Consider the following 26348-nt stretch of genomic DNA (forward strand, 5'->3'; position numbering starts at 1 on the left):
AAAAAGTTGTCAAAGATGGGGAGTCTCTTATTTCAGCAGGGAGTGCATTCCAAAGTCTTGGGACGGCAACAGAGAAGGCCCATCTGTATCCCCTAGACTTTCTGGTGGCAATTGCAGACGAACCTCTCCGAATAATCTCAATGGAAGGTGGGGCTCATTGTCAAGTTGTGTGACTTGTGCAGTTTAGCAAAACTTAGTGAATAGAACTGGCCCTACTATTCTCAGGCTTCCCCAACTATGTTCATGGAAAGGGCCCAGAGCTGCCTCTTAACAATTTACTACTTTGCTTCCAGTGCTCTGCTGCTCCATTTCTGGAATCCCTCAGAGGTCTCACAGACTTTCTGCAACTGCCGCTTCAGTTTTCTCCCTTCGTTAACTTCAGACAATACACTCCACAAACAGCAGCATAAAGCTCAGCTTGGCGCCCCCTTCAGGTAGGCACTGTGAGGTAACCGCCCAGCATGCCCACCACTAAGGCCTTCCCTGACTCTGCACCATCACAAATGGAGGCAGAACAGTGATCAACAGTGCCATCCTTATGGTCTGTGAAAAGTCAAGGTAGAAATTGTTGGCAACACCCAATAGGCCATTAGAATTGGAAGATCTCATACAGAGACTACGGTTCTGGATCTGTGCAAGAGATTTGCACCTCTAATAGCTTTGACTGGGCCAAAGAGAGCAAATTGAAAAGGGTCAAATAAGATGACTAGAGAACAGCCAATGAGTGGGTTTGCCCAGGGGGTAGCTATAATTGAGCGAAAGGGTTCAAAGAACACGGGCCCCCAGCTCCTGTGGGCCCTCTAGCTCCATCCCTCCCTATTTTCATTATCATCCTCACCCTGGGGGGCCACCAGGGAGAGGGATGAACACGGGCCCCCTCTCCCCTAGCTACGCCCCTGGGTTTGCCATTCAGGAAATGAAAAGAACAATGTAGGTACCATATGTACAACAAAGGCAAAAGTCCTTTTTATCATAAATTAAGGATGACTCTTTTATCCATGTCAATAATGTTGCTACAATTATTGTGAGGTGTGAACTAGGAGTGTATAAGCCCTCTGAGAATTGTCACTTGTCTTAGAGAAACCTGTTTGGCTTCCCTTGAAAATAATCAGTTGTTCCTTCTTGGAAGGAATTCTGAAATTCACTTCAAACTTCACTTTGTGTGAAATTTCTGTGCCAAGCCTAATAAAGTATAACCAGAATAAATATTGTTAAAATAAACCTCTCTCCCTCTCCCCTTCCTCCCTCTCTTTTTGCACCTTAATTTCGAATAAATCCCAAAATAGGCTGTATGAGTGAGATTTCAAAACTTGCTGAAAATCTGCCCCACATGTTGAAATATCTCTCTCTCCATAACCCATTTTTTGCCCCATCACTCCCCATGAGAATTTGAGCCCTTTCCAACCCTGAATACATGGCTTTGAGGCTAGATTACCTCTTCACCTCCTGAAGACTTCTTTGAGGAGTCTCGTTGTCCCTGAGGCCCAAGGGTAGATTGTCTGCTCCCACCCCATCCTGGGCAATCCCACAAATGTTCATAAGGATAGGAATTTTAAAAGGGATTGCAGTCTGAGGCAGCAGTTGGTTAAGCTAGGATATTTGGACTGAAGCCTACATGGCTCCACAGCAACATTAATTTAGGCATGTTAAATAGTAATTGCTTCAGTAATTCCAAGTCTATGTCATGTGCATCCATTTATTGCAACAGAAGCTGTTTCACTAAGTTTGGATAGGCAATGTATATAAGTGCATCTACATGTATTATCTACATAAACACTTCGCTCATACTTTCAAGTTCACATTTGTGTTCAAGCTAATAAACTGCAACCTTGAGCACAGTGGGAGCTACTAGAATCATGGGAGTCATCAACCATCTTGATTAGACTGCCCACTGAGTATGAGTGATATCAAAACAAGCTGGCTTTGGCCAGCATTAAAAACAGCATGTAGTGGGGGGGAAATACAGCTACATGATACAGAATGAGTTGTTCAGTGGCACTTACAAAATAACGAGTTGATGCAGGAATGGACCAATCTCCCTGGAACACAGTTCCGAATGAGCAGTGGGTCTCCTGAGAACGGGGATGGGGTGGGGGGTGGGGGACAGGGGGAGAGTGTATAGCCGAACAGAACTGAAAGCAGCTTGTAACAAGGACTTTATGGTATACACACGAATGGAGACATTTAGCTATATATAATCTGTTTCAAAATCCTCAGGGCCCCTGTTGAGAAGACTGCAGTTAGAAACAACTTTTTCTGTGGTCTTAGGATGACATTCACTTCCACATTTGAAATTACAAGGACAATGTTTTCAAGCGTTGGATGACGATTTAGCAAGAGGAGATGCAATCAATGTCTGATGTGATTATTCTGGAGAAAACTAAATGAAATTAATCCATGTTGTGACATTGCTTTCATTAACACATCCCACTGTCCAGTTATTTTAATAGGTGATTGATATTCAAGTACACTGCAACAACAATTCCAGATTTCCCCATCCATTCTGAAGTCTGAAGCAGACTAGCCATGTGAGTCTGGATAAAAGGACATGTTTCATGCTGGGACTTGCATATTCCTTCCTAATGGTTTCACTGGTTTTTCATGCTTGGCTGCAGAATTAAATTGTTTCCAGATGGAGAAATGCTCCTTTAAAAAATGGAAGTTCTTAGCACTTTTCTACTCAGTGTCCAGATGATGCTCTTGACCATTGCTGAGTTCCAGTGTAATCTGTTGGCCATTTGCTGCCAATCCATGATGAGAATCAAGGCTTTGAGACAAAACCTTGATTCTCATAATGGATTAGCAACAAATGGGAAGCAGATGTCTCTGCAAATTTGCATGATGGCTATCATCTGTACACCAAGTAGAAAAGCGGCAAGATCTTCCATCTTAAAACAGAATGGCTGATATACGGTGCAGCATTCTTCAAGTGTCTTGTGCACCATGGGCACTACTGAGACTCCAAATACAAGTTATGCTAGAGCACCATTGCACAAATGCCAACATCTTGCAAGGGACTTGTGTGATTGCACAGCATGCAAATAAGGACCACGCAATCGCACAACTCCCTTTCACAATTTCATTGTTTATGCAAGTGTGGTCTAGTGCAATGTACATTTTGAAGCTGCAGCAGTGCCCATGGTATAAAATACTGTATGGAATACAGCAGTGCCCATGCAGTGGAATAGGAATACTGCATGGTATGGAGGCACTATTTCTACACCTTGAAACACTGTTAGATGGACTTCTATCATTGGATGCAGCTTTGGGGGCAAAAAGAACAGTCACTCATGGACTCTCCATTGACTCCAGTGGGTGGGTGTTGGCAGGCATAAAATTAAAGTGTTTGTGGAACCTATGAGTGAGCACAGAATTATGACTAAGATCTGCTATCCCTGCCTAATGGAAATACTTAGGATAGTAGTGCACTGTAAAAGCAGTTCCAGATTGGTTGCTGTTACTATTATGTATTTAATGTCCCCAGTATGACAGCTTTTTCCATATACTTACAGTATGGTCTCCTACTGTTGAACATGATGCCTGTACTATTCTACTGAAATGTGAAAAATGCTTTCAGTACTGGTATTTTCAACTTCAAATGGATTTGAAAATATTTTAAAATACTTGCATTTTTCAATGCATTTCATAGCTGCATTTTTAAATTAACCCATTCCTATTTTTAAAGGTAACAAATGATAAGATTAATCAGTATTACTTTGCAAGTTGGTCATTTCTGCATTCCCCACTCTATAATGATAATCTATTTTTTCCTGCAAAAATGTTCATTTTTATATCAGTTCAACAATGTTTGCATACATGGCTAAATGTGACTTTTGATATTCTGAAAATAAGTCTGTTGCGATGGATACAGGTATTTTTTATGGAATCCAAATGTCAGTGTCTTTTGGTCGAAGTAATAAAATCAGTTCTTACATAGAAACAAGCTGTGCTGTTAAGGCTTTAAACATCATCATAAACTATCATGAGTCACTCAGTACATCATCTTCAGGTACAAGATCTTTCAGTCCTTTTCCCCAGCAACCATCAATCAAACTTTATGGGCTCACAAATGGCTTGGACAACGCTCCATAGCAATATTTTAGTCATATTTACACAACAAATAAAGTCTATGCTCGAGTCATAAGGCAAGTGCATATGCCCCACAATCCAACAAGGGCAATGCATGCTCAGAGTCATGTGATTTACCCTTCTGTTTTGGGAACTGTGCAAAGGCCAGGGACCAGCAGCACACAGTCTGAAGGCCCATGATACAGCAACCTTGCTGTCCGGCTACACGTCCTTGTCCCCTTTACCAAGCCTGGCTAGGCTTACCGGGTCCAGCAGGGACAGGGAGGGGGTTGAGTGTCACCCTGTGCCTCCTCCGTCCAAGGCTCCTGACACTCGCCACCAGCCAGCCTCTCATCCCCGGCTGGTTCCTTATATTCCTCCTCACAGGCATATAAGTTTTCCTGATATGTTTCCGGGCAAAGTACAAGGTTTTGGTTATAACCTATAAAGCCCTAAACAGCTTGGGTCCTGGGTATTTAAGAGAATGCCTTCTTTGCTATGAACCACAATGCCCATTGAGATCATCTGGAGAGGTTCATCTGCAGTTGCCACCGGCACATCTGGTGGCTACTCAGGGACGGGCCTTCTCCATTGCTGCCCCGAGATTTTGGAACACACTTCCTGCTGAAATAAGAGTCTCCCTATCTCTTACAACTTTTTAAAACGCAGTCAAGATGCATTTGTTCACCCAGGCTTTTAATTAGACACTAGCCAACCTGCACAGAGCATCTGTGCGCTCTTTGGGGCCGGCTGTTCCCCCCTCCCTCCTGCCCCACTCTCTTGCCCCACTTCTCCCTCCTGCCCCACTCTCTTGCCCCCCTCCTCCCTCCTGCCCCACTCTCTCTTGCTCCCTCCCCTCCCTCCTGCCCCACTCTGTATTGCCCTCCGTCCTCCTCCCACCCAACTCTCCCTTGCCCTCCCTCCCCTCCCACCCAACTCTCTCTTGCTCCCTCCCCTCCCTCCTGCCCCACCCTCTCTTGCCCTCCCTCCCTCCCCCTCCCAATCAACTCTCTCTTGCCATCCCTCCCTTCCTGCCCAACTCTCTCTTGCTCCCTCCCCTCCCTCCTGCCCCACTCTCTCTTGCCCTCCCTCCCCCTCCCACCCAACTCTCTTTTGCCCTCCCTCTCCCTCCCACCAACTCTCTTTTGCCCTCTCTCCCCCTCCCACCCTCCTTCCTCCTCCTGCCCCACTCTCTCTTGCCCTCTCTCCCTCACCCTCCTGCCCCACTCTCCCTCCCCCCTTCCTGCCCCACTCTCTCTTGCCCTCCTGACACACTCTCTTGCCCTCCCTCCCCCTTCCTCCTGCCCACCCTCCCCCCGTGCACTGAGCATTTTACCTCACTTGGTGGCAGGCAGACATTTTCAGCTGGATCTCACTGCTGCCACAGGCCCTCCTTACTGGGTGGCCGAAAAGGGCCCTGCCACCGCCGTTCCTACTCCTGGGCAGCCAACAGGGAAGTCCCGCCACCCGTTTCCCTCCTGCCCTGGCCTCCAACGGGCACCGGGGCTGCGCTCCACCACCCGTTTCCCACTCACCCCCTTTCCCACCGCCGCCTACCACCTCCAACGGCCAGGCTGGCTTTGCCGCCACTGCTGCCTCCTCCCCCTTACCCGGGACAGCCTGGCCACCGTGATGACCAATCCTCCTGGGTTTGCCTCAGCCTATCAGGCACCTCCGCCACCCAGCCAATCATCTGGGCACCGGGACGCACATTCTAAAGGTGCACCCAGGAGGGTTAAATATATAGATTGCTTTAACTGTGTTTTAATTGTGTTTTAATAGTTTTAACATTTTAAATTTTAATGTGTTGATCTTTTTATTGGTTTTTATTGTCTTGTAAACCACCCAGAGAACTAGCGTTTTGGGCGGTATAAAAATGTGATAAATAAATAAATAAAAGCCTCCTCACAGGTTCTACCCCACATCACCCTGCCCCCAATTACAGGGCCAACACCCCTCTTTATTCCCTGTATGTCTACCCTTTACAGCTGCTGCCAATGCCTCTCCCTCATCTCCCTCCTCCTGCTCAGACCCCCTCCCTTTGGGAGGCGTGCTGCTGATGTTATCCTCATGCGCCTCCCCTTTGGCCCTTTCAAGGCTCTGCCCCTCCCCCGCTTCTCTCCCAGCTTCCACCCATTCCTGCCTCCGCGGACCTCCTCACCACTCTATCCTCGGAGGTAAGAACAGCCGGCCTCGCCGGACACTTGCTTAAGCTAAGTAAGTCTGCACTTGGTCAGAACCTGGATGGGAGGCCCACTGGGAAACTCATGCACTAGCAACCCAAGACATCTTGGTGCTTGAGACAACAATGCTGCCCCTCTTCTTTGACCTCATCCTCTCCTCATATGGGAGGAAAGCTGGTCTTGTGATAGCAAGCATGACTTGTCCCCTTTGCTAAGTAGGGTCTGCCCTGGTTATTTATTTTTATTTATTTGTTTGTTTGTTTTTCATACTTTTATACCACCTGATATGTGGTATAAGGTGGTGTACAGATACCAACATTTAAATCACAAGTTAAAATACATAAAACACAATAAAAACAAGTTATTAAAATTATTAAAATTCTAATTAAAAGCTTGAGAGAACAGGAAAGTGTTGAGGGTCTTTCTGAAAACAAATAGAAAAGGAGATGCTCTTATTTCACCAGGGAGAATATTCCAAATCCCTGGGGCAGCCACAGAGAAAGCCCAATCCCAAGTAGGCACAAGACATAAGAACATAAGAACAGCCCTGCTGGATCAGGCCCAAGGCCCATCTAGTCCAGCATCCTGTTTCACACAGTGGCCCATCAGATGCCGCTGGAAGCCACAGACAGGAGTTGAGGGCGTGCCCTCTCTCCTGCCATTACTCCCCTGCAACTGGTACTGAGAGGCACCCTGCCCTTGAGGCTGGAGGTGGCCCACAGCCCTCCGACTAGTAGCCATTGATAGACCTCTCCTCCATGAAGTCATCCAAACCCCTCTTAAAGCCATCCAGGTTGTTGGCTGTCACCACATCATGTGGCAGAGAGTTCCACAAGTGGATCACGCGTTGTGTGAAAAAGTACTTCCGTTTGTTGGTGCTAGATCTCCTGGCAATCAATTTCATGGAGTGACCTCTGGTTCTAGTGTTGTGTGAGAGGGAAAGGAATCTCTCTCTCTCCACTTTCTCCACACCATGCATGATTTTATAGACCTCTATCATGTCTTCCCGCAGTCATCCTTTTTCTAAGCTAAAAAGCCCCAGGTGTTGTAGTCTTGCCTCATAAGAAAGGTGCTCTAGTTCCCTGATCATCTTGGTACCTTTTCCAGTTCTACAATGTCCTTTTTAAGATGTGGTGACCAGAATTGTACGCAGTACTCCAAGTGTGGTCGCACCATAGTTTTGTATAAGGGCATTATAATGTTAGCCATTTTATTTTCAATCCCCTTTCTAATGATCCCTAGCATGGAATTTGCCTTTTTCACAGCTGCCGCACATTGAGTTGACACTTTCAACGAGCTGTCCACCACAACCCCAAGATCCCTCTCCTGGTCCATCACTGACAGCTCGGATCCCATCAGCATATACTTGGTTTGGGTTTTTCGTCCCAATGTGCATCACTTTACACTTGCTAACATTGAACCGCATTTGCCATTTTGTTGCCCAGTCACCCAGTTTGGAGAGATCCTTTTGGAGCTGCTCACAATCTGTTTTGGATTTCACTACCCGGAAGAGTTTGGTATCATCTGCAAATTTGGCCACATCGCTGCTTACCCCTGCTTCTAGATCATTTATGGATAAATTAAAAAGCCCTGGTCCCAGTACAGATCCCTGGGGGACCCCACTTCTTACTTCCCTCCATTGTGAAAACTCTCCATTTATACCTACCCTCTGTTTCCTGTCTTTCAACCAGTTAGCAATCCACACATGTACTTGTCCCTTTATCCCATGACAGCTAAGTTTCCTCAGGAGTCTTTGATGAAGAACTTTGTCAAAAGCTTTTTGGAAGTCCAGGTAGACTATGTCAACTGGTGGCAACCATAACTGGACCTTTCCAGAAGATCATAACAGGCAGCAGGGTTCATGACAAAGGAGGTGCTCTCTTAAATAACCTGGTCCCAAGCTGTTAAGGGCTTTATAGGTAATAACCAGCACTTTGTATTTCAACCGGAAACATATCGGCAGCCAGTGTAGTTCTTTCAAAACCGGTGTTATATGTTCCCTTCGTGTTGTCCCAGATACCAATCTGGCTGCCGCATTCTGTACCAATTGTAGTTTCAGGACTATGTACAAAGGCAGCCCCACATAGAGCACATTACAGTAGTCAAGCTGGGAGGTTACCAGCATATGTACCACTGTTTTAAGGTCATTCACCTCTAGAAATGGATATGGCTGATGTATAAGTTGAAGCTGATAAAAAGCACTCCTGGCCAATGCCTCGGCCTGAGAAACCAGGGATAGCTTGGGGTCCAGGAGCACTCCCATGCTATGTACCTGATCTTTCAGGGGAGTGTAACCACATCCAGAACAGGCAGATCTAAACCATCTCTCAGGTCCCGACCCCCCACAATCAGTACTTCCATCTTTTTTGGATTCAACTTCAGTTTGTTATCCCTCATCCAGCCCATTACTGCCTCCAAGCAGGCATTTAGGGAAGATATTATGCCATTTCCTGATGAAGTTGACTTGAAGAAGTAGATCTGGGTGTCATCAGCATATTGATAACACCCAGCACCAAACCTCCTGATGATCTCTCCCAGCAGTTTCATGTAGAAGTTAAAGAGCATGGGAGACAGTATGGAGCCTTGTGGAACTCCATACTTCAGTTCTCACTTTGCAGAGCAAGAGTCTCCAAATGACACCAACTGTAATCTACCAGAGAGGTAGGAGTGGAACCACTGTAAAACAGTGCCACCCAATCCCACCTCTTTCAGGTGGTCCATAAGGATACCATGGTTGATGGTGTCGAAAGCCAAAGAGAGATCCAAGAGGATCAGCAGAGTCACACTCCCTCTGTTGACAGCCAATTGGAAATCATCCATCAGGCTGACCAAGGCAGTCTTGACACCATAGCCCATACAAAAGCCAGTTTGAAATGGGTCTAGATAATCCATATCATCCAGAACTGCCTGAAGCTGAGAAGCCACCACCCGCTCAATCACCTTGCCCAGCCATGGAAAGTTAGAAACAGGTCTATAATTAGGTAACTCCGAAGGACCCAGTGCAGGTTTCTTCAAAAGTGGTCTAATAATAGCCTGCTTAAGACAAGGAGGCATCCTGCCTTCCCTCAGAGAAGCATTTATAATATTTACCAGATCCTCTCTGATAATTATCAGATGAGATAAGCCAAGTTGGGCAAGGGTCAAGAGAACAGGTTGTAGGGCGCACAGTCTGAAGCAGTTTATCCACTTCCTCTGGAGTCACAAACTGAAAATGATCCAATCTAATCCCATAAGAGGAGTTGCTGGATACCTCCACAGTAGACCCTGCAATAACTGTAGAATCCAGTTTGGCCTGAATGTGAGAAATTTTATCCTCAAAAAGGTTGTTTAAAATGTCACAGCGAGTAACTGATGGTTCCAAGTTTAAATTCAAGGGGGAGGGGTACATACTAGCCCCCTCACAATGCTAGACAATTCAGCTGGACGTGAGTTTGCAGAAGCAATGTGGACGGAAAAGAACTGCTTCTTTGCCTTCTGCTCTGCCAGAGCATAGATCTTCAAATGTGCTCTGTGTTGTACCTGATCAGACTCTCACTGAGTCTTCCTCCACTTGTGCTCTAGTCTCTACCTTGCTGCTTCAGCTCCCATAACTCATCCAAATACCATGGGGCTCTCTTCAAAGCAGGTTGGAGAGGATGCTTAGGAGTGATTGCGTCTACTGCTCTAGTGAATTCATTATTCCATGTTTGCACTAGAGTGTCAACAGAATCACTAGCAGAGCCAGTTTGAAATGCTTCCAAGGCTTCTTGGAATCCTATTGGATCCAATAACCTCCTCAGGTGGACCAACCTAACCTCCTCAGGCGGACCAACCTTCACCCCTACAGAGGTGGGCCGAGGCTGTAACTTCTACCTTAACCAGAAGGTGATCTGTCCATGACAATGGGGAGATGACAGGAGTCCCCACCCACGGAACACCACCCTGATCAGAGCAAAAGACTAAATCAAGTGTGTGACCAGCATCGTGTGTCGGGCCAGAGACCAATTGGGATAGACCCACAGTCGTCATGGCCACTATGAACTCTTGAGCTGCTCCTGACAACTCGGTCCCAAAGTGAACATTGAAGTCCCTCACCACCAACAACCTGGGGGACCCCAATGCCAACTCAGCAACCAGGTCCGTCAGCTCTATTAGGGACTCCACTGCGCAGTGGGGTGATCGGTACACCAGCAGAAGTCCCAATTTATCCCTGGTCCATAGACTTAGGTACACACACTTGACATAGGCCAGATCCCTGACCGCGATCCCGGTAAGGGAGATGTATTCTTATAGACCACAGCCACCCCACCTTCCCGCCCACATCTTCTCAGCTGCTCAACCATGGAGTAACCCTCTGGGAGAAGCTGGGACCAAACTGCACCACTAGCCTCTCCCAACCAAGTCTCTGTGATACATACCAAGTCAGCTCCTTCATCCATGATCAAGTCATGCATTATCTCAGATTTATTGTGAACCGACCTGGCATTACAGAGTAATAAGGTGAGGCTCTGTGGGTGGTTGATATTGCTCTCCAAGGTCACAGAGGTGATAGGCCTGCTGGAAGGGGCAATAGCAATTAAATTTCTAAATTCCCTTCCCTTATAATGACCCATTGGTCTACCAATGCCATAGCTTCGTCGATTTACCCATCACCACTGATATAGCTGCCCCATGGTCATCCCTCACCCAAGACAACCCAAGACACATACCTGTATGTTCAATCCAAGACACATGTACCTGTTCAACCCAAGACACATACCTGTATCGAGCCTAACAAAAAACTAAGCAGCAATGAAGTGAACAGGACTCTTGCATTTGAATAGGAGACTACATGCATGAACACTGTTAGATATTCCTCTTAGGGGATAGAGCCGCTCTGTGAAGAGCAACTGCATACTTCCATACAGAAGGTTCCCTCCCTGACATCTCCAAGATAGGGTTGAGATAGATTCTGCCTGCAACCTTAGAGAAGCTGCTGCCAGTCTGTGTAGACAATACTGAGCTAGATAGACCAATGGTCTGACTTGGTATATGGCAGCTTCCTATATTCCTATCTCCAAATGGGCTGCTTGGTGGGGTTGGTGGAACACAGCAATGGCGTGGAGTGTAGTCAGTTCAGACCAGCTGACTGCATGCTGTGCTACTAGTGCCTTTACCTCTCCTCTTTCCTATCCAGCTGGCCACCATAAACTAATATGATCTAGGTGGGCCAATGGTTGTCTCAGGATAAGGAAACTTCATAAGTCCAAACCCACCTGAACCTGGGGTCATCTGCTTCCAAAGATATTATCTGCCTTGGAATTATGGGTATTCTCTGAGAGAGGGAAGAAAAATAGGGATGCAGCACTCTGTGTATTTGACACCATGAGGGCATGGACTTGATCATGGTAGTTAATTCAGTATCAGGAGGAAACTCTCACACATGGCAATAATTGGCACTCTTAGCCACTCCATTGGGAATGTGGCTGTGTTAGCCCTTCTCACTTGCAGGACCAATTTGAATGCCCGAATCCTTTGAAGCCTCTTAAGGGGCTCCATCCTTGAGATTTACAGGTGGCCTGTCCACTTATACTCTCATGAGATTTGAAACTGGGCCTCACAGGTTAAAGTCCCACTGCCTCACTCTTAAACCACACTAGCTGTCAAAATCTGTGTGCATTCAGCATCATTAATCAGTACACACAGCTCTTATTATTCCTATTTATTTGGTATCGCTGCATGTCAGAAATAATCTCTCTGGAAATCTTTATCTTCTTTCATTGCCACAATGCTGTAATATTTTACTTTGCTTTGAAGTCAATACTGCTCCCACCCCTCCTTCCTCATGGCCTCATAAATATAGTCAACTTTCAAAGTTATGTCAAAAGAACATTCTAAACTTCTCTCCTCACACGGCCACCCCAACACCTGTATAAAACCTTTGGCTCAGTTCTGAGGGACAGTTAAGTCACTAAAGTCATACCAGGAATTTAACTTTCTCAGGCAAAGCTTAGAAGAGGATTTTCATTCTGCAGGAGTCAATACATCTTAAATGCTGCTGCTCTTCAAAGTTAAGAAATAAAATTGCTATCTTTAAGATCACAGGTTCATTCTGAACTATTTCCTTCTCTGCATTCTATCATTTTATTATCGGCTTAAAAAAAACAATCTTACAATTGCTTTGAACATGCATATATGCCATACCATTTTTAAAAATTCCAGTCTTTGCTATGGCTTTTCCATTGTATGTTAATGTTTGACAAATTCTCAGTTTCACTGCAGATGTGGGAATAGTTTCCTAATAGGTCCTGGTTCATAATAAGATAGTAATGAGATCTGGAAACATGCATTTTCTTAACAATCTTTAATGGTTGGGGAAACAGATGATGGTATAGAGTGTATTCATTCTTGTCACAAAGATTGAAGAAGAAGGGACGATGGTAGTGCAATGACTTTCTTCTCTCATTTGCAATACCTCAATTATTCCAAAAGAGGCTTATCTAATAATATCACTGTCTGTATTGTTGTCTTTATAACATATAACATCCCTTGTTGATAACATGTATTGGAATGAAGAGCAGTGTGAGTGAAATTTTTTATTTGGAGCCTAAAATTATGGAAAGCAAAAAGACCTTCTAGTCACTGCCGATATCAGTTACAGAATGGATGGATTAAAAGAGCACCTAAGTCAGGAGCTAGAATAAGACAATAAGGTTATGAAGAGTCTGACTAGATGGGGATAAGGGTCCATCAAGTCAAAAATTTGGTTTCATGCAGTGATCAGCTAGCTGGCCCACAAGCAAGGCTTAAAGCACCAAGGTAATTGGTGCTGCCTCAGAAGCGTGGAAGTTCCATATAGCCACCATGACTAATAGCCAGTAATAAACCTCTCAATGAATATTTCAAATCCATTTCTAAAGTTATTTAATCTAGTGGCTATCATCACACCCCGTGACAGCAAATTCCATTAATTATGCCCTGTGTGAGAAATACTTCATGTCATGACTCCTTCCTTGAGTAGTGACCTTGAGGAGGCAGGACCATCAATAGACCAAGTCCTAGATTCTGACACCCGGCCATAGCTTGAAAGAACCCCAGAACTAGAGCCCTCACAAAACAGCACAGTGCAGGAGCACCCTGAAGCATCCCCTCTACACCAACACTGGCAACAGGCTACGTAGTATCAGCTAGAGAAGAGGAGTGATAGACTCCAGGCCAAAAGATTGCCCCTTTAAAGCTTCCACTCTTCAGGCAAGGAGGTGGAACCCAGGAGGGATAGCCTGGTCTCAGAGATATTTAACCTCTGACTCTACCCCTGACTGCGGTTGGTGCAACTTGTCTCATGGAGCTCTCCATAGTAATGCAGCCCACCTTGCCTCACTTCCTTCCAGAACTTGTGGGCTCTTGTCTGTCAAATAGGATATGGCACTCTCCTGTCTGTCATGACTTTCCTGCTAATAAGTTTTCATAGTTCTTGTATTATGAGAGAAGAAAAACAACTCTCTCCACTTTCTCCACAATATGCACAATTTAATAAGATTCTATCATGTCCTTTATCATACTTCTTTTCCTTTCACAACTCTCCTCAGTGCCCACCACAAATTGAGGTAGATCATTTCTTGTTAGGCTAGACACAAATGGTGGTTATTCTTGCCCAAGTAAATATGATCTGTCACCTCTCTCTCAATCTTCACTTATTCCGCCAGACCAACTGTTTTTGCAAAGTCCTTCTCTTCCTCCCACCTTACATTTAATGATTATACGGTTTGTTTGTTTGTTTGTTTGTTTGTTTGTTTGTTTGTTTTTGAGGTACCATTTACTTTGGTGCTGAATGAGGAATACTTTACATATGATGAGTTGCCTCCAGGGTATTGCTTCATAGGCTGACATTCTGCATGAAGTAATGCCAGTGGTTCCGAAATACCTGCACCAGTTTGTTCAACTAAAGCAGTGCCCACAGTGTTGCAGAACAGGGTGCCACTCCTTAAAATGGCACAATCACACTTCTGTGATCTAATGCCACTGGAAATAATCACAGAAGTGCAATTGTACAATTATAAGTAGTAGTACAGCAGCCCTGTTCTGCAACACCGCAGGCACTGTTTAGACACCCACAATGGCATGGGCAGTTCAGAACCACCTGCATTGTGTGAGCCAGTTTACATAATTGAATATTCTTCATATAGCACTATAGCCCTGTTCACTTGTTCAAAAAGTGGGTGCACTGTGCCCAAGTACAGGGAATGGGAGAAAATTCCGAGCTACCTTACCCCCAGTGCCAATGTGCTACTTAACCACAGTCCTTCACATCCCTAGATTCAGCATTTGTCTGAGGAGTGTAGAGCTGAATCTGGGGATACTGGCTGACATCTAGACTTACAATGATCTGAAAGAAGAGACTTTTTTGTACAAGGTGAGGATGTTTTTTGTGAATCTCCTTTCCCCTCTGCAGTTCCTGTGTCTGCCAAAATATGTCCCTGTGGGTTGGGGAATCCTTAGAACTATATTTTTTCAGAAAGGGCATAAACTTTGGGGGTGGGGACTCAGGCCCCCTCCCTCCACCGGGCTGCCAGGTAGCAAGCTCTCATGCTGTCAAGCTCATCATTCAGTCCTGTGTTGTCTTTGTAGCAATTCAGCAAGTCCTCAGGAGGCAGCTGCTTGTTTTGTTTGATAAGACAAACCATAAAGCAAAGATAGTCAACAGTCAGTGGGTAATACTACCTGTGAAGAAACAATAAAGAGCTTGGAAGGAGGGAAAGAATGATTAACAGGTCTGGTGGAATCCATAAGAACAGCCTTGCAGGATCAGGCCAAAGGCCTATCTAGTCCAGCATCCTGTTTTACATAGTGGCCCACCAGATGCCTCTGAGAAGCACACAGGCAAGAGGTGAGGGCATGCCCTCTTTTCTGCTGCTGCTCTCCTGCAACTGGTATTTAGAGGTATCTTGCCTTGAGGCTGGAGGTGGCCTATAACCACCAGACTAGTAGCCATTGGTAGACCTGACCTTCGTGAAGTTGTCCAAGCCCCCTTTAAAGCCGCCCAAACTAGTGGACATCACATCCTGTGGCAGATAAATCCATAGATTTATTGTGTGCTGTGTGAAAAAGTACTTCCTTTTGTTGGTCCTAAATTTCTTGGCCTTCTGTTCCATGGGATGACCCTTGGTTCTAGTGTTGTGAGAGAGGGAGAAAAATTTGTCTCTGTCTACTCTCTCTACTCCATGCCTAACTTTATATACTTCTATCATGTCTCCCCATAGTTGCATAGTTTCCAAACTAGAAGCCTCAGATGCTGTAGCCTTGCCTCATAAGAAAGGTGCTCCAGGCCCCTGATCATCTTGGTTGCCCTCACTTTTTCCAGTTCTGCCACGTCCTCCTTAAGATACAGTGATCAGAAATGTTCGCAGTACTCCAGATACGGCGCACCATAGATTTGTATAAAGGCATTCTAATATTAGCAGTTTTATTTTCAGGCATCTTCCTAATGATCCCTAACATGGAATTTGCCTCTCCATTTGCCAGTAAGGGGCCTCAGCAGCAGGCCTGCACTGCAAGCAGAAGGACAGTTCTTTTTTGCTTGTTAATAGTTGGGTTGGAGAACTTCTTTACTGCAGCTGGAGTTTTAGTGTTGGAAACCCTATTCTGCAATGGTTTCCTAGGTATTTATCTTTGTACTGTTGCCTCACACGGGAGACTGTTTATTGTACTGTGTCCATGCTGAAATGTTTTGAGCATGAGCAAAGAGCCTAACACACCCCTCTAGAGGGAATAAATACCCCCTGAATTGTGCTAACCCCCACCCCCCACCCCTTTTTATGTTATTTCTGGACTGTGGGAAAGGGCCTCAGTTCAACAGACTGCCAGGTCAGAAACTCAAACTGTTATGAGCTGGGAGAAATTGGATTGAATGACTTCTCAGGTGCCCTTTCACTATGATTCTATGATTATACGTATAACAAGGAGAAGAGCTAGTGGAAACTGGCTTGACCAGTTTTGAAATGACCAGGCAAATGTCTTTCAATGATCATTGGGATGCAAATTTCCCCCATGTTTCCTCCCTCCCTATGGAATGTGGGAGGGATTCTACTTTCAGCCCTGTGGATTAACTGAGATCCTTTGGACTACATGTTGCCCTTCCCTGTTCCCAGGGGCGGCTCATGAACTCACCTCCAGGGGGGTGGCAGGAGGCTTCTTTAACGGTAAACAGAGCTGGTGCTCCTTGCCGCCCAGCAGCCCCCATGGTGGGAAATCACCTCCGCCACTCACCTGGCCCCGGGGGGGGGGGGGCTCGCCTCTGTGGGAGCCAGGTGAGTGGTGATTCCCCACCGTGGGGGCTGCTGGGTGGCACAGAGCACCGGCTCTGTTTACAGTTAAAGAAGCCACCCGCCACACACACACACCGGAGGTGAGTTCATGAGCCGTGCCTGCCTGATCCACAGCAAGGCACAGCTAGAGGAGAGCATGAGGTAAGCAATTGTTTTATCTCTTTTAAAATAACAAAACACACTTTGGGCTTTGGATTGGCCTGCTGTACTTGTAGGTCAAAGTCTGATTCCCAGCCAGCAGCTGCTCTGGTTGATAGGTGTCGTGTGTGTGTGTGTGTGTGTATTTTGGTGGGCGGGTGTGTGTGTGTTCCATCCTGGGAATTCTTATTTTGCTGGGTTGTGGTGTGGGGGAGAGAGTGGGAGATGTTCATTTGTTTCCTTGTTGCAGAGAGGTAAGAGAAACCGAGAATACTTATGTTTGTGTCCCTGGAAAAAGGCCCTATGTTTCCTAGGTTTCCTAAGGGTTTTCAGAGGAGAGCAGTCCCTTATGAGTTACTCCTGGAGGATGGGCCTCTCCTAATAAGGGGAAACACCTGGGAAAGTCAAAGCCCTCTGTAGTTAGCTACCTTTCAATGCTTTTGGCTATAATAAATTTGTTTTAATTCATGTAAAATGTTTCTTCATTTTTATTTTAGATTGTGGGCTTCAATTTACAGAGTGAAGAAAATATATTCCGTTTTTTTAAAACTATGTGATCAATTGTTGATGAAGAGTGATTTCTAGAAACATAAGTAATGAATACGTATAGATGAACAATTAATACATATCGATCAATACATATAGATGAAGAAGAGGACGACCAGTAGCAAGAAGGATGGACTTGATTACGACAGCAATGAATGCACCACTGCGAGACCTTAAAGGACAAGTTAAAGACAGATCATCCTGGAGAGAATCTATCTATGTGGTTGCTAAGAGTCGACACTGACTTGACAGCACTTAATCAATCAATCAATCAATCAATCAATACACCTGAGCCTGTCCCGAGTTTAGCTATAGGAACAGAAGAACATAGGAAACTGCCTTATACTGAGTCAGACCATTGGTACTGTCTACAGTATTATTGACACCAGCTGGCAGTGGCTTCCCCAAGGTTGCAGGCAGGAGTCTCTCTCAGGCCTATCTTGGAGATGCCAGGGAGGGCACTTGGAACCTTCTGCATGCAAGCATGCAGGTGCTCTTCCCAGTGCTCACATGTAGTCTCCCATTCAAATGCAAACCAGGGTATAACCTGCTTAGCATAGGGGAGAATTTATGCTTGCTACCATATGCCCCGTGCCGCCGCCGCCGTCACCCCCCCCCCCCCCCGTGGAAATTGAGAGATCTATGCCTATGTTTTTCAAGGAGCACAAGCAACTTCAGGGGGAAGAAGAGATTGCTGGAAATTGCCCCCTCCCCTTGTGCAATGGAAAACATTCTTCCACTGGCACATTTTTAGGATGAATGCAGACACAACAGGGCAGTTCCTATTGTTCATTTCAGATGGTTTGCACCCACATTAATTTTAAAAATGAACACAGTTACAGTCACCCACACAAAAATATCCACATTTGTACAGACACCTGAATGGAGGTACAACATAATGCCTGACTGGACTTTTGACATTCCACAAATCTAATGGGTATATCTTCCCTAATAAAATCAGTAATGTATGGTTAATTGAGTAATTTTGACTTTCTAGAACCCCAGTCCTAAATACAATAATGTAGAAACACATCCCACAGATTTCAGTGGAATTTACATCCAAGTAAGATATACTTCATTTTGTAGCCTTACTTGCAACTGGAAAAAGATATGAATATGGTATATCAGGGATTGTACAGTAAGAAATGATCTCATTGTGCTATTTCTTTTCAATTGTATAAATTTTGCCCATTCTTAAATTCTGTAAATTACAGGCATTTTTTAACAACAGAACAGTCATTAAATCACGTTTCATTTCATTAAAACTAAAGCATTGTCAAAATAATTTCATATATGTATGTCTTCAATTTTGACTCATTCTGTTAAATGATTTGTAGTAAACTTCAAAATCCAGAGCATTCTTTTTTTTCCCTTCCCTCCCACAGTGAGTCAGGGAAAATTAGTGCATTTAGAAGTGATGGTATTTATAATACTGTAGTAGAGTTTTTTTCATAAGTACATCTCAAAATACTCTAAGCCTGATTCACATCAACAAAAGTGCAGTAATTTTGGAGCATATCTATTAGCTAATCCTTAAACAACTGTTCAGAAAACACATTTGTTAAAGATTTCTTAAAAGATTGTACTTAAGTAAGAAATATGTATTGTAACATTTATTATTAGCATTCTTAATTTCACCTGATCCAGAAAGGGTAATCCCTGTGGGGAAAGGTTTCCAAATGTAGATCTCAAGCAAGCAAGGAAGCAAAACAGTCAGATGCATGGCTTCTGTGGTTCGAACATTGCAACCAGCACTTCAGTGTCTGGTTTCCAATATTGGATCACAAATCACAGCACCAGTAGCATAGGCACTATTGGACTGAGGTGGGAATGTCCCTGGGCCACCAGTGTCCAGGGACTACCTAAGTCTCTCTCTCCCTCTCCCCCCCCCCCACACACCCTGCTGCCCGATCACATAGCCAGCAAATGAAACATTCACCACCTGGGAGTGGCAGTTGGCACTTTCATGTTCTGATGTTCCAATAAAGGAACTACTCACTGACTGGGAGAGTGGCAAATGATGGCGGCATACGTGTGCCCCAATGCCAGCCACATCTTCTGCATTGGCGTGTATCTGACATTGATGCAGGCGATGTTGTGGCTGGCACTGGGGCATGCACACACCACACATCCTTCTCCCAGAGGTAGGTGGTGGGGCACAAAGGCAGTGGTGGCCATTAAGTGCTAGTGCGGTGAGACCAACCTTTCTACGCTCCTACACAGCACAGTACTGTAGTGCTGTCAGGTCTGACAGTGCTGATCATCTGTTTCCCCCACTCCCATAAAGTGGCCAACCCTTCAGGCTTGGCTTGGAGTCTCCAGGAATTAGCATCAATCCAGATGACTATTGAGAGTAATCTTTGAGGTTTTAATGGCTTACTATTATGAAAAATATTGGAAATACTGCCACGGGGGGTGGGACTCTCCAGGAACAGCTTCATTCAGAGTTGGCAACCCTACACACACACCAAGCATGAAGACACAAGACACCAGTCAGGCAAAGAGTGAAAATGTTCTGGTCACCTGCCCATTGAGCAACCAGCTAATCCCACAATGATGAAAGTTACGTGGGTGAGAGGGATGCCGTTTTTCTTATGCTGAAGCCAGCAGATGAGGCAAATATCTGGTGAAATACCTGTTCACATGTATGTCCCTATGGGTTGTTCTGTAGGGCTGGCTTGAGACTGGCTCTATTCTCTAAGGAGGGGGCATAGCCACTGTTGTCTCCCACCACTGCACCACTCTATAGGGAATAGTGTTATTTCTTGGTGGCATATTTGCAGTCCAGGCATGGCTGGTTACCTGAACTTCTGGCAATCTTTGAGGTTTTAATGGCTTGATATTAAAGATTATAACCCAGAGCCCTAAAAATGACCTACTGCTTATCCATTAGACCACCTCTGTACCCATGGCCTTCTTGTAGTGGTGGTGGTGGCAGTGGTGGTGGTGGTGGTGGAGTGACTCTCTTGAGCTCAGCAGGTAGGAAGAGGCTTATGGAAGGCAGTTTTCTGAGAGCACCCTGAAAGCTTCAAGTCCTCCAACAGAGTGAAAAGGAGAAGGGGTGTTTCACAGCTGCTTCCCTCATAAATACATAGCAATTTTATATTTGTTTAACTAAGACTTATTCCAGAAACAACTCCATTTTCTCTTTCTCCTTTCCCTTCCTTTTCTTTCTGACTCCACCCCTCACACTCTCTACAGGATCCCCACTGGGACAAAACATAAAGGACTGCCAGATAGAATACAACAGGGGGTCTGCATTTAGACTCCAAACAGGTTATTGGCGCTTCCAAAGATAATAGCACAAGTCATCTGTCCCATATATTTCTAGTGAATAATTCTTTTTCTTGCTGTGATTCTATTCACCCTTTAAATAAGACATTTTCCCATTTACTGAGACAATATTCAAATGTTTCTTAAGAGGAGTTTGCAGTTGGAAAGTCTGTCAAACCGACTGATCAGATCATACGCACACCAGCTCGTTGGCTGGGAGAGAATTGAGTCTCTAGAGTTTCAAAAGGCAGGGTATGACTAGTGGCTGGGGTATGACTAGTATGCTGGTTGAGAGAAACAGTAGGGGACTCTGTGATTGATGATCTCTGCACTCTCCAGGAGCTATCACTGCATTAACGGAAATGATTGCATAGGATTTGGGAGATAAAAGGATAATCTCTGTAGCGCAAACAAAAATAAGGTAGAAAAGAGTCATGAATAACTTCAGAATTTTGTTTTGCTCATTCTAAAAGAAACTCTAGGTGTTATCTGCAAGCAGAAGAGGATCTTTCAAGATTTGGCCTCTGGACAAATTTAGAACACATATTGAGGAGTGTCTGGCTTTGTCCAAAGAATATTATATGGTCACAGTCAATTCACTTTAGAGATTCTTCTACTCCCTGCTTTCAGAGCCCATTTTGTCGTCCATTATGTGTGCATGCTGTGGTCATAATGCAAAAGAAACATACATGCTTATGAAACAGTTGTGATTGCCCTGTGAGAAAAGAGTGTTTAATATGTTCAGTTGGACCATGAATAAATTATGTTAGAGGAACGTTCTTGAAGCTATCAAAATGTCTATGTACCATATCTGGTTCATGTAGCCCCACAACATGTTTTGTCTCTATGCTCAAAAAACCATAGCCCCATTCAGACATTCTTGAGCACAGCAGCACTCAATATTCGGGCTCCAAAAGTGAGTTTGTCACTCACCCTCTTCTGCCAGGAGCTCATAGTTATGGTGCCATTTGTGTGAAGGAGGAAGCACCATAACGATTACTGCCAGCACTTCTGTGAGTGGCAGCTTTGGGCAATGCAGGCTGTTGCTCATGGTTATGGCACTTCCCATTCACACAAATGGCAAAGTAACCGTGAGCACCTGGCAGGAGGAGGTGAGTGACAGTGGTGGGGTGGAACTTCCTCCCTGCTTTCAGAGTTCTACCTGTGAGTGCTGCTGTCCTCAGTAATGTCTGGATGGGGCTCCTATCTCACTTGGAGGAGAGAACTCCACCTCACATTGATGGCTATAGCAAAACTCCCATGGATTTTATTGCAACAGGTTTGCAACTTATAACTCTTCAGATGTGGTGCTGAACCATATGTGAATAAGCCTAAGTGAGCGACAGGCTTACACACTTCACCTTTCCCTGTCGATTTTGCACATGGGATAAAGAGAGTGGACACTACCATTTTTACTTTAAGAACAAACTGCAGCTCTCCATTTTGCACAAATCTGGAATCTGTGTTTTGTTAACTAACAGAACAAGCCAGGATAAAAACCTAGTTTGATGTCTAAAATAGTTATGATAAGATTAGTTAACTATAGATAACTCCTGCTAATTGGGGTCCAGTCAAAAGCATGTTTTAAAATGGTGTGCTTCTTTCATTTAGCTGAGGTAAGAGCAACGGTCCCTATTAAGCCCAGCATAGTGTTTCACCAGTGGCTATTGCTGGTTTCTCCTTTGTGTGTCTGTTTGCTTTCAGACTGTGAGCCTTTTGTTCTCAAAAAGCGCTATAACCACCACCACGGTTCCTTGAGTTTGTGTGTAACACAAAACTGTTTCAAAGTGCAAACAACCGTTTTTACTCTCCTCTCATGCTAGAGAGAGAGGAGGGTAGGAGGGAATATATGATCCCATGGCTTCTTCTCATAGGTCCCATTCGCACATAACACCAACCCACAATTAAATGGGCTAGAGGGTGTAATTCCTGTACGCCCGAATTCCTGTACGTCCAAACGCATGAAACCATGGCTTCATACCCAAAGCAACCTGTGGTTTCCCTTGCCAAACTCCAGTTTGAACCTTCAGTTTGTAGTGAGTTTTGCCATACTAACCTGAGGTTTAGCGGTGGCAGAGTTACATCCAAATGCAGACAACACTGTAACCATGGTTTTGTGCTGTTTCTGGAACTGAAGTCATAGAGAGGGCAGCCCAGACTCACCCAGGAACGTGCCTGCTCCATGCATGCCACACTTCCTGATGGCCCCCTCTATGAGCACTTGCCCTGCCCCCTGTCTCTGAGCTACTCAAGCTATTGCTGAGCAACAGGGATGCTGCCACATCCCAGCTTTGAATCCTGTCAAATAAAAAAGTCAAATGGGGGGGGGATGCCCGCTTCCCACTGTGTCCCTTGTTCCCCTGCCCCTTTCTGGCAATCAAAAGAGAAAGGGGACAGGAAGGCAAGATGGGCACTATGTGTTTTGTTCTCTGAAAATGAATTGACTATAAAGTCTGTTCACAAACACATGCCGTCACAGTGGCATCATAAACTGGGCACCCTGAAGAGATCGCTGCAAAGATAATATGTGGCATGGAAATGATACCAGGGGTTGGGTTTAAAAGGCAGCCTCATCCAGGAATTCTTGAATGGCTTAGCTCTATTTTTTGTAAAATAAAGTTGGGGGAAGGGGGCCCAGCCCTTCCTCTTGGGTGCAAGTGTGCACTCTGTGGCATTACTCATGAGAAGAACCGTCCAGCAGGAGCAGCATTGTCTTCAGTTAATGGAGGGATTATTCCAGAGCGTACCGTTCTCTCATGAGTGAAAGGGCATGGAGAGACCAATGCAGCATAGCATAGTGGTTAGAGTGTTGGACTAGGACTGGGAAGACCTGAGTTCGAATCCTCGTTCAACCATGAAACTCACTGGGTGACTCTGGGCCAGTCATGTATCTCTCAGCCTAACCTACCTCACAGGGTTGTTGTGAGCATAAAAATAACCATATACACCACTCTGTACTCCTCAGTGGGATATAAATGTAAAAAAATAAATGGACAAACTACCTACATGTGGGTTTTTTTAAAAAAAATATGTCTTCTCTTTTTTATATCAATCCTATTTCCTCAGAGGCTATGTTTCTTTCACTCCTTTCTGCTGTTTTTCTTGTCTGTCAGTGGGCTAAAGTCTTGTTCAGATGTTAAGTTTATTTTTCCGGTTTTATCCCTCCACCCTCATGCTGCTTTATCTGTCAGGCCTTAGGATTTGGGGTGCATATATCCACTGAGAGTCTGTGGTCGCCAGGAGTCGACACTGACTCCATGGCACACTTTACCTTTAGCAGCTACTAGAAGGTGGCAAGTATTAACTTTTAGATTCCATTTTAATGCTTATTGTGCAGTTTTTATGATTTTAAATGTTTTGTAAACCATCTTGAGATTATTTTAATGAAAGGTAGTATAAAATGTAACAATAAGTAAATAAGTATGCTTAATGCAACTGAATAATTCAGACAAACAGAGATATGAGGATACCTGCTGGTTTTAGTTTTATTTTCCATAGGAAAGTTCAGGTCATATTGAGGTGCATTGTTCCGTATTTCATGATGGCTAAAACCTTTGTCTTTTTTCTTTTGCATTTTAAATGAAAAATAAAGATTCTCTTCTAACTACTTCCATGATTGGCTATGATTCCATCTGATCAGAGGCCCATTCCTGTCTTGCTGTTGCAAAGTTAACAGATGGCACTAGCTATCCTAAATCAGAAGAATCATTATAATAGATTTAATAACAATTTGGTTCCAGCTAACTGGACGGGTGAAGAAGAAGAGAATGAGCATCCTTATGCAGCCTGTAGATCTCGTCCTTGTTATGCAAATAGCTAATAATTATTATACGATGATGTCTTCAGTTGGAATACATTATACAAGAAGATGCCATACACAATACTACCAGATATTTGAGGGCTGCTTAAAAACTAATGGAGAGATTCTTCAAGTTGTGGTAGCAGTCAGTATCTCTTTATTAGAGTGGGATATAGTAGGCTGGAAAGTGGATATTTAATATCAGCTCTGTCTGGGCTTCTCAAACCTGGGCCCCCAGATGTTGTTGGACTATGGCTCCTATCTTCCTCAATTACAGTGCCTTTCTATCATTGTGGCTGGGCATGATAGGAGTTGTAGTCCAACATGATAGGACTCTAGTTTGAGAGCCCATGATTTAAGTTACTAACATCAATACGTTTCTTGTTGGTTCTGTGAGGTTCTGGGAAGAACTGGGATAGGGAGGATAAGGACTCATTGCGGCATAATTTTAAAAAGAGCAAAAGTGGGTGGGAAGGTATTTATCATTGTTCCAATATTGTGGAGAGGCTGGAAGTGGTTACAGAAGATTAATATAGCCTCCCCTGTGGAAGGAGAGCAAACTTAAAAGGAAGCTTGGGACAAGGGTGGTAACATTTTGTATTTTCTGTCAAATTTTAATTTGGCTTTTTAAATGCATATTTTATATAATGTCTCCCACCCAGAGCCAGACTGCCCAGAGGAGCTGGACAGTCTAGATATTAAAACAAACAAATAAACAAACAAGGCATAAAGTATCACATCTTCAAAGGTGGCTGCTATAATGTGATGAAGAAACTTATTATGAAATGTAAAATAATGTCAAACAGAGGGAAATGCAGCAGCTTCATGACTGCATAAATCAGAGAGAATACACAAGGCAATAAATTCTGTTCAGCTTCCTAGCTGTGTGGGCAAAGGGGGATTAAACAAGGCAGGGACTTAAATTTATAGTGCATCTTATTTATGAGTGAGGCCTCAATCACGTATCAGAGACACTAGGCCTCTAATAATGGCAGAGGCAAAACAGAGTTGATTCTCAGAGGGCAGGTGCCTTTAGGACATGATGGTATTCTACAATGCAATGAAGAATATGAAATGTCGGATAGGAAAAATCAGAACAGCTCCCTAGTTGTACAAAATGTTCTGCATTTCTACTACAGGAAACCAAAAGAAACCCCTTAGATTTGTCTCTCAATTGACCCAGTTCTTCTACAGCTCCACCTTTTCCTCTCACATCTTTTTTCTTTTCTGTCCTATTTCATATTTTTGTTTAAATGATTCTTAGCAATAGCCTCGAATAAAATAATATAGCCTGTATATTTTAGGCAATTTCTGAATATACAGAAGTTCCAGGAAACACCTTCGTGCTCTGTCTAGTGATTAACAGTTCCCTCTTTTCTTCTAAACTGGCGGCTGCCGTTTCCACATGGAATTCCACGCTCGCTGCGTTGGTTCTCAAGGCTGCTCCCATCCAGAAGATTTGTGAGTCCTGAGACATTCCCTAGTAGTCTTAAGCTCAAAGCAGCAGCCACGACTGTGTTTTGTAATCACAGCAAAACAAAGCATGAATATCACTCTGGTGACTCTAGTCCTCAGCTCTGGAGTATTCCTCTGCACTGATATGACACAAAAAAGAAGTTCAAATATTCTGTGACAAATACTGTTCACAATTAATGTGCTATACTACTTACACATTAGAGGCCAGTTGTCAATTGCCTTCCTTTTTAGTGCAGCAATACATCAGAAACAGTGGCCCACATACCATACAACGCAGCATACATGTTGCAACATTGCAAGCATACAGTTCGACAACTGTGCCCTTGTGCAATGGCAGAAATGGTGTAACACATTTACACAAGAGTAATCCCATTATTTGTTATGCTGAACTCCATAACTGTTTGGCCGTGGAGTAATCGATGAAGTTTAGAACTTCCTTGGAAGTTCTCCATATTAGAAATGTATCTGTTAGTGAACCCTCAATGTTAAAATTATGCCTTGTTGAGATGTGGCAAGGTAAATGCTCCCACCATATTTGCTCAGTGCCACCCTTTGGTTCCCCCCACCATGGGTTATGGGGGC

The 26348-nt window shown here is 44.4% G+C and overlaps 1 long non-coding RNA gene across 2 annotated transcripts in view; it reads right to left on the bottom strand.

The window, feature by feature from the left end:
- The window catches only part of LOC128341281 (uncharacterized), a 43946-nt gene extending 21271 nt beyond the window's left edge, over positions 1–22675 (bottom strand). For both annotated transcript variants that reach the window (XR_008314312.1, XR_008314313.1), the window contains exon 1: positions 22548–22675. This is a non-coding gene — a long non-coding RNA (uncharacterized LOC128341281). The remainder of the gene's footprint in view (positions 1–22547) is intronic.
- Positions 22676–26348: the final 3673 nt, after the last annotated feature.

Source organism: Hemicordylus capensis, chromosome 1 (assembly GCF_027244095.1).
Source record: "Hemicordylus capensis ecotype Gifberg chromosome 1, rHemCap1.1.pri, whole genome shotgun sequence".
NCBI classification, from domain to species: Eukaryota; Metazoa; Chordata; class Lepidosauria; order Squamata; family Cordylidae; genus Hemicordylus; species Hemicordylus capensis.